We start from the raw sequence: 7,483 nt of genomic DNA, 5'->3' as shown, positions 1-7,483 counted from the left end.
ACTGTGTTGGGAAGTGTCAATGACTGCTAGCTGTCATGCCAAGGAGGGAGTGAAAAGGTATGCTAAGCATGGGTAAGGAATGCTAGGGAATATCAGGGAATGTCAAGAAGTGCTAGAGTGTGCTAGGTAGTTCCGGGGTGTGCTAACATGTGCCAAATAGTGCCAAGGCATGCCAGGTGCTAAGACATGCTAGGATGTGCATGGTGCTAGAGTATGCCAATATGCGCCAAGGAGTTTCAAGACAACTAAAGGAATAACCAAGCTAAAATGCAAGGAAATGAACACATAAGAGGGTTAATAAGTCGGGACTTTATCTTTTTCAAAAGGGGCATGCTAGGCACACTAATAATATGTTCCAATACATGCCAAGTGCCAATGTGTGCCAAGTGCTAATGTTTGTCAATGCAATATTATGCCAAGGTATTCCAGGACATACTAGGGACTATAGGGAATGCCAACACATGATAGGGGAGTGATATGCTATGCTAGGGCATGCCAACATGTGCTTGGGCATCCTACTCATGGCAAGATGTTCTAGGTAGAAATATTTTCTAGGTACAAAGATGTTCCAAGACATGCGAGGTGCCAAAGAATGTTAGTGTACTGTTCCAAAGCATGTTAAGGTGTGCCATAAGTGTTGAGGAGTGCTAGGTCTCTCTCATTAATAGAATCGATAGAGCTTGATTATGTATTTAATAATATAATTCCTACACACACTAGTGGAACTTTATTTAAAGGAAATTTGCTAGATAATAAACCTAATAGAGATGAATTGTGTGTTGACTCATAGGAAAACTATATTCTTATGACTTGAGGGAAATGCTACACACTAATTACTTCTTAACAAATTGACTGACTATTATAACCACTGTGACCTTGGACACATAATGAAAAAGACTCCACAAAAATGGTCTTAAATTATTTTTTTGACAAAAAATATAGTAACAGGTACATAGCATCATAAAAAAATCATTGGAAATTTGATCAATGATGACGAACAATTTTTGACCGTCACCAAAAGTAACCAAAAATAGAATTGGTGAGGGTCAATAAAAGATCATCACTAGAAGTGTCACCAAAGAGAGAATTAGTGATGGGCCTTTAACGACCCTCACCAAAAGTGTCACCAAAGAGAGAATTAGTGACAGGCCTTTAACGACCCTCACCAAAAGTGTCATTGAAAATGGGTTTGGTGACAAACCTTAAAGACCCATCACTATATACACTTACAACAATGATTTTTTAAAGACCATCACCATATGCGACATTGGTGATGGACCTTAAAGGTCCGTCACATGCATGAAGCGTCATAAAAAACTCATTGGAATGATCAATGATGACGAACATTTATTAACCATCACCAAAAGTAACCAAAAAGATCATTGGTGATGGTCAATAAAATATCATCACTAGAAGTGTCACCAAAGAGAGAATTAGTGATGGGCCTTTAACGACCCTCACCAAAAGTGTCACCAAAGAGAGAATTAGTGACGGGCCTTTAATGACCCTCACCAAAAGTGTCAATGAAAATTGGTTTTGGTGACAAATCTTAAAGGACCATCACTATATACACTTACAACAACACTTTTTTAAAGACCATCACCATCTGTGACATTGGTGACGAACCTTAAAGGTCCGTCACAGCAATGACACTCACCAATGACCTTTTTCTTGTCGTGCGATGTGAGAGACCAATCATAAAATGGTATATGCTTTATCAAAAACTCCTATCTGTACCTTCTTTTATTTTTCATATGAGGTAGTTTTAAAATATTTTTTTTCCAAAATTGGATTCATGACTTTTACTCGAATATTCTTTGAATACTTATATTTACAAACTCTTATTACTTAATTTATTTATGTGGGACCTATGGAAATATTTTACTGTTAGACGATTCGTGATTTCCATTATTTTTAATCTTTGAGTAAATTAAAGTTCATTATCTTTAGCCAGAGATAATTGGTTCTTCTCAGTGTGTCACCATTGTTGTAGGGAAAACCCAACACCCCACATTACTTCAAATAATGGGGACCCTTTCCATTAATTTTTGGTTAAGCATCTATTGTGATTTTCATTTAAGTTCATTTTCTTACAATCTTGTCATTTTTTTGTTTTCATTGGCTTTCTACTTTTATTGTTTCATTTAATTTGAATTTTCACTAGCTTTCCATCGATACTTGTTTTACCTAATTTGGTCAACTGGTTTGTAAATAACACTCCTTCCAAGTTTGATCATTTTCTCGCTTGGACTAAAAAATGTAAATAAATGTATGATATTTCAATTTCTGCAATTAAAATAGAAAATCATTTTGAATATTAACTCTTAGTTTGTCATGAGAAATTGGACTGCAACTTGAGCTAGGGTTGGATTTGGAGCTAGGGTTTTGACTTAGGGTACCATGGTGGGATGAGCAGGTGTTGTGGGGGAAAGTATCCAACTCGGAATGACCCTAACCCACTCTAAGGGTGACAGTTCCTTAGCAACAGCTGAAAGCAAAGCTATCTAAAGTTTCTTCTTTATGACATGCAAGAGATAGAAGGAAGAGATCCACTTACTGATGTCTTGCGCAAATGGTCGATCCAATCTCCTTTGTTTGCCGCTTGCTTCCAGATCCAAGTCTTTTCACAGGCCCAGCTACACGAGATCCTGCAAATAAGACAAGAAAAGGAAACTACAAGAGGCATGCATTCATAATCGATTCAAGGATTAGCATAAATCAAAGACGCAAGTAAGACAATACACCATTGAAACACATGCGAATAGAAGAACCTCAAATGCTTTATTAATATATGGAAGTAAGGTTCAGGCGGTGATACAACCATGAGAGGTCCAATCCAGCATCACCTTCCCGACGGAGAGAAATCTCTTCTTCACCTCCCTCAAGCAATCACCCAATACTCACAATTGTAAACCAACAGCAATTCTTTGCACAAAATTCCGGCCTCCAGATCCCATGGGATGAGATCCTTATATAGAGTTTTGGAGTGAAGATAAGTCAGCTTGATGTGTGACTTGTTGTCCTCTTCAACTCCAGTTGTTCTTCAGCTCTTCACTCGGAGTTTCTACCTTCCACTAGGAGTTTTAGAAGCTCTTAACTCATCATTAGGCGAATCTTATGATCAAGTGTCTTTTTGGAAGCTTCCTGGGCACTGGCACATTGAGAAAAAGATTCCTCCACATGTCAAAGTACGCCCAGCGCAGGTAGCCTTTGTTGCACTTGCTATGCAGCGCAGGTACACCATAGAGCTTTTGACATTCAGCGCAGATGCTTAGTGGAGCAGCTGCTTTGATCCAAAACTGACCTGTTTTTGAGTGTTTTTCAGTGGAGAACTGATTTGCAGTGCTGTGGTTTGCTGACCTTGTTCCTCTAAGGGTAATAACAACATGTTTAGGGACTTTGGATCCCTTAGATTATTGACATTTCATGCTCTATGCTGTAAGGCACAAAAATGTCTATAACAGATGCCCCCTAAAGTATGAGGTCGTTTATCGGGTGACATGCTTTATTAGGAGGATCCGAAGTTCATTCAATCGTCGGGAGGTGACCTGTAACAAAATACAATACAATACATTATCTTTTCATACTTTCTTTTCATGATCTAGCTGATGCGGGCATTTCCCATGCTCAGCTTTATAAATACATTTGCTGTACATAAACAGACGATCGTCTGATAATAGACTGATAATTCTCTGCTTTCAATTATCATCCTTTCAGTAGGATGATCATCTGCTGCACATGTCTATGTTTTTATCTCCTGAGTATATATCGCAGCCCGGATGGATGAAACTAGATCCGGGGTCTTCAAACTTGTCCGATCTTCACTCTAGTACAAGTCGATCCATGTGAGAATTTCTTGAAGTCGAACATGGAAAGACATCGCTCGATTACCAGTCAATAATGTAAACTGTTAACAAGCGCGAGAGGAATCACCGATAATGATGATGACCCTCAAGGTACTGCAGCACAATTCACGTGGTGTGAATATAGGATCTGACGTCGAACACCACGCAAAGTCTCCTGGTCGAAGGTCATTAATGTATACCTATCGCCGGGAGTGAGAAACTTGCCATTGAGGCATGCAAGCTTCAAAGTACTGAGGGGGTGTTCCTAGATCAACTTCTTGGATAATGAGCTGATGTCGACAAGAAGTGATCCGTCAAAGGAGGGCCTTAATGAATCCCACATCAGTGACACGGAACGGAGCTAGTGATGATGGTGAAAACGATCTGTGAAATATGATTCAGGGTGGCGGTCATGGAAGGATGAAGATGATGTACGGTAGTGGATGGGACCCGGTTGACACTTTCTGAATGACATCTCTTGAACATATAACGACACTGATGTGATGGATCGGTAGCATTACCCCATGTATGGATGGTATGGCGAGACCATGGTGAAGGGACCGGTGAATGATAATAACCCAACCCGATATTTACGGAGGCAAAAGTGTCATGTTCAAGAGCGACTTGCTACCATTAAGCTTTGAGGTTCTTCCCAATTTTTCCCCAGTCATTTCTGACCAGTACCTCTTTATTTTTGTCAAGCTTGAGGAGGATAACATATGCTTGTTCTATAACCTGCCCTTCGGGCAAGCCCATCGCTATGTTTTAACGAGCCTAGCGATAGGGAAACTCGTTCTCGTCTAAAGACAAGTTTGTCGCTATCTAATATTTTTAACGAGCCCAGCGACAAAGACAACTCGGTCCTTTTCATTTTTAGGGAGTCTGAAAAGGGTACATAAAGTGGACTCCAGGGGTCCTTTTTCGTCATTTAATCCCTTAAGTCCGAAAAAGTATAAAACAATACAGAAGGGATGAATGTTCGATATCTTTATCGAGCCGAACTAGACAAGCGCTCGATCTTTTTGTGCAATAATCCCTCAGGTCCAAAAAAGATTAAAATCTAGAGGAGGGATAGCTCTTCCGGTCCTTTTAACGAGCTGGAAGGCCAAAACTCGGCAAACTTTTCATATTTTACGAGTCAGTGAAAAGAGCTCAAAGAAGACTCGTCTTTTGAGGAACGAGTGATAAACAGGGATAGCAGCAGATTCCAGGTACAGGTTGGAATTTTCCAATCACGGCAGTATTACAAGGATGGCTAGGTGGGATCACTCTTCGCAGCTGTTCCTCAAAATAGGTAAACAATCAAGTGGATGTGAATGATCGGCCAAATGAAAAGTGGAGGTGACGGTACACAAACACGACCAAGGCTTTTATGGCTGATGAATTTACGGTCTCAAATGGTTATTTACCGGTTCATTTTTTTCTGAATGAGCTTGAACTCTGGGGAAAGCCTGCTCACAAGCTTATGTTTATTTTTTAACGAGCATGAATTTCCGCATTAAAACTGCTCGGATCTTGCGTTTATTTTTTAACGAGCATGAACTTTTCCAAAACTGCTCGTTTGATAAGGTCAAATTCATACTTTACCATGACTAGTTTTTCTTTTCCAGAGATAGTACTGTTTTCATCAATTGCTGCAACAAACTTGTTAGAAATGGATAACATGAAGTAAAAATACTAATATTTCACTTTGAACTACGTAAAAGCAATTAAAAGATGTTTTTACCTCTCATTTTACCATTTCATGTGCATTTGGTTTGTTGGAGCTTTGGAGGTGCCTCTTCCTCTCGATTTTTCACCAGCTGATTTCGGGAGATTCTGTGGACGATTTTCAGCGCCGTTTCCACCAGGTAGGAGCTAAACCCTAGCTCTATCTTTTCATGGTCTTATTTCTCAGTTTTATGCTTGTTTTCCTGCCCCCATGAGCCCCTAGGGTTTCTCTAGGGCGCCCTGCCATCAGCGCAGGTGCCCTATATCGAAACCTGCGTTGGGGGTTCTCATTTTCAAAGGCAGTTTGTCTCCCAACGCAGGTGAGGCCCTTCCCTACCTGCGTTGGGCGCAGAAAACATCTTGGTTGCACAATTTTTCATGAGATTTTTGCCATTTTCTTTACTCAGTCAGGGATCTTACTCCTCCTCTTGTTGGTTTTGCAGAGTTTATTGGAGCAGAATGACTCTTACGTGGCGAGAACGAGAGCATGAAGAGGAGGACATGATTGCCCTCCATGATCCTGTTACCGTGAGCGCGTTGCGGAACTGTGGCCTGCTAAAATTCTTCCGCATATCTAGCATGAGGGCACAGATACGTTTACTGCAGTACCTGCTTGATGCTTGGGATCCTGTTAACCAAGTGTTCCAGATTAGGGGCAAGTCCATCCCTTTGACCATAGTGGATATTTACTTCTTGACTGGGTTGTCAAGGCGGGGTGCCCCCATTTCCTTGTCCGGTTCGGCCCGAGGGAGTGATTCCGTGAAAGATTATATCCGTCAGTATTGCAGGGAGGGATCCCAGCCGAGCAGAGACGGCAAGATTTCTATCTGTGATGTTACTGACAGGTCTCTCAGGTCTATTCTGTACACGATTTGTAGGATGGCCGGTAGTGCATCCCCTCATGTTGCCAACAGGTCATATGTGCAGCACGCCCTGGAGTGTCTTCAGCCGAAAGTTTTTAACTGGTGTGATGCAGTACTGGTTCAGATGAAAAACCAGTTGACCAAAGTAAAGGACAGGAGACTGAAGAATTTTGGCTTTGGTTCAGTTTTGACTGCCTTCGCTTTGGAGAAGATACCCTTGATGCAACCTCAGTACATTGTCCTCGACTTGCCATCTCCTACTGGGCCACGCATGCAGAGGTGGGTTGACCACATGGCTAGACATGCAGGCCAATCTCGGATTACTTTTACTGATGCCTTCTTTAGGTGGTTCGAGCGGCAGGATATGGCTTTTTCCGAGTATCCATATATTGGCATGGATTTCCGGGGTGATCCGGATTTGGTACTACCGGATGGCGAGCAGTGGGGTGATCTTGGTAAATATTTTGACTTTATCACTGTTTACTGTTTTTATTTATAATGTCCTCGTGCTTTACTCTATCAAGACTCTAATCAAACTCATGTGTGCATGCAGATGTTGGTCCCGTCCGTCCAGCAGTCCGTCCGAGAGCTCGGCCGCTGCCCCAGCAGGGGAGGCTCCAGGGAGAGCTATTCTCCGTGACCTTGACTTGGCCGAGACTCTTGCAGCTGTGCAGGAACAGGTCGAGGGTCTTACCCTTGGGATTCCGGATGTACGGATCGACGAGTTGCCTCTACGATTGCAGCGACATACTGCTGGTGTTCCTAGACGATGGTCTCGTCTTCTGCGCATGATCGCACAGGCCGTGGCATGTTATCATGAGCATCACTAGGCTAGGGTGCCCCCCAGCCATTTTTGAGTTTTGGGGTCGTATGACCGATTTTGTCTTGGTTACAGAACATTATATGTAGACCGTAAACAGTTATATATATTTTTGATTTTCGGGGTTTATTCCAGTTTTTATGTGATCCATGTATGAAACATCGATGATGCCTCTCTTTTTATCAATTTTGCAAATGTCTATCTAACACATAGTTTGCTAATGAGTCGGTTAATGTGTTTAAGTT

Source organism: Pinus tabuliformis, chromosome Q (assembly GCF_031772625.1).
Source record: "Pinus tabuliformis cultivar Carrire ecotype Pingquan chromosome Q, CPIR1, whole genome shotgun sequence".
In the NCBI taxonomy this organism is placed as follows: Eukaryota; Viridiplantae; Streptophyta; class Pinopsida; order Pinales; family Pinaceae; genus Pinus; species Pinus tabuliformis.
The sequence above is the reverse complement of the archived record's forward strand: the minus strand, read 5'-3'. Positions refer to the sequence as shown.